The following is a 2,120-nucleotide window of genomic DNA, read 5'->3' as shown; positions in this document are numbered from 1 at the left end:
TCAGAAAAGAGCAAGCTCTCTAGTGATATCAATGGCATAACAAGATGGAATAAGACGAGGCATACACACTCATATCAAGGCTGGCTAAGGCAATCCAGTAGGAGGAAGTAGGTTCTACAAGCAGTCAAAAGAGTCAGAGAAACCTCACTTCCATTGTCTTCCTTCCTTCCTTCCTTCCTTCCTTCCTTCCTTCCTTCCTTCCTTCCTTCCTTCCTTCCTTTCCTTCTTTCTTTCTCTATTTCTCTCTCTCTCTTTCTTTCTTTTGTTTTTTGAGACAAGGTTTCTTTGTGTAGCTTTGGTGCCTGTCCTGGATCTACCTCTGTAGACCAGGCTGGCCTCAAATTTACAAATATCTGCCTGGCTGTGCCTCCTGAGTGCTGGGATTAAAGGTATGTGCCACCACTGCCCAGCATACAATGATTTCTTAAGGAATATCTGTTGATAGATGGATTGCCTAACTGGAGAGGGAATCACTGTGAGCAAGAATGACATTGTAAAATATTCTAGTAGTGATAATACATTCAAAGTGAGTACATTAGTCCTGAAATATTTGCTGGACAGAAGCTCGTGAATTGGAACATTGAAGGAGACAGGGTTGCTAGTTCACAATGTAGAACAAGCTGACCCTACAGCTAGAGCCAGTGGATCCTTTAAATGAGATGTAGAAAGCATCCTTCCATCACCAGACTCACTGCACAATCCTCCTGGGGTAGTACTAACACACACACACACACACACACACACACACACACACACACACACACACACACATGCACGCACACAAGAATGCCCCTTACATCAAACCAAAGAATAAAAGAACACCTTTCTCTTTAAATACTTAAATAAGGTTTTATGAAAATAATTCTTGTTATAGATATTATTGAGATATAGTAATGACAAGGACTTTTGAACAAAGTTGAAATCATATCAACCTGTAGAATATGTAGAAAAACGATAACCCATCAGTTTGCCCACCTCTGAAAATAAAGATTGAAACATGACAGTGGCATTAGAGGAGACCCGTGGTCAGGTACAGGATGTGAGAGACACATTTCAAGATGAAGTGAAGTAGAGGGGAAGAACACCAGAAGGGAAAAGGCTTTGCTTAAAATTATATTTCAGATATGAAGGGCTCATTAAAAAATGAGGAAAATACAACGGAAGCAAACCCACCAGAGGAGTATAGCACCATTAAGAACAGTCAATGATAATTTAAAAATATGTAGACATCCTCTAGGGATCAAGACATAATAGATCAAGTTCCCTTCAAAGTAGAGATGTTTTAATGCCTGTATTGAAGTGTTTGAAAGGGCTATGTAGACAGGGGTAAGCAGTTTTGTTCCACTCAAGGCAACATAACTTGGCAACTAAAGATTCTAAAAGTCAAAGGCTGGAAATGTTCACATATACTTTCTATACTAGATGAAGAGGTTTTTCCATGTGCATAAAATGTATAATGTTGATGCCAAGATTGTTCACTGGCTTCAAACAACTGTTTTGGTTTCCCATGCTCAAGACTGCTCAGTTGTTGTTGTCTCTCTCTTCTCCCCCTTTCTTTCAGCCTTCTCCTAATTCTCCTCCTGTTAGTTTGCCTCCTCCTCCCCCTCCTCCTCCTCCTCCCCCTCCTCCTCCTCCCCCTCCCCCTCCTCCTCCTCCTCCCCCTCCTCCACCTCCTCCTCCTCCTCCTTCTCCTGCTTCTCTTCTTCTCAAGCTGGGTACCACTTCTTTTTCATTGTTTTCTTTACTAGATTCATTCCTTTGCGTTATTTTATTTACAATATACCATTATATAAAAGAAACAGTAGAAGAAATTTTCCTATTCCCATATGACACCATTTTCTGCATTAAATAGTAAACAAAAAATGTCCAATGACCAGTACCACAGGTTGCCACTCACTACATGAAACCAAAGCACATCTGGGGAAGCTTTAAATTTATAGAGCTCCCAGAATCTAAAGAGAGCTCTTCCTTTCTGAGGTTGCAGTGGCTGGATACATGTAGCCATGGAGATAGAGTGCAGGTACCTGGGCTTCTCTGATGTTAGTGCAGCTTTTAATAGACAGAAACTCAAGGAAATTGAGTTTTTTTTTTTTCCTAAGAAACTACCATTTAATCAAGTC

The sequence above is a fragment of the Onychomys torridus genome, chromosome 23, assembly GCF_903995425.1.
Source record: "Onychomys torridus chromosome 23, mOncTor1.1, whole genome shotgun sequence".
Classification (NCBI taxonomy): domain Eukaryota; kingdom Metazoa; phylum Chordata; class Mammalia; order Rodentia; family Cricetidae; genus Onychomys; species Onychomys torridus.
Note: the sequence above shows the minus strand (reverse complement) of the source record.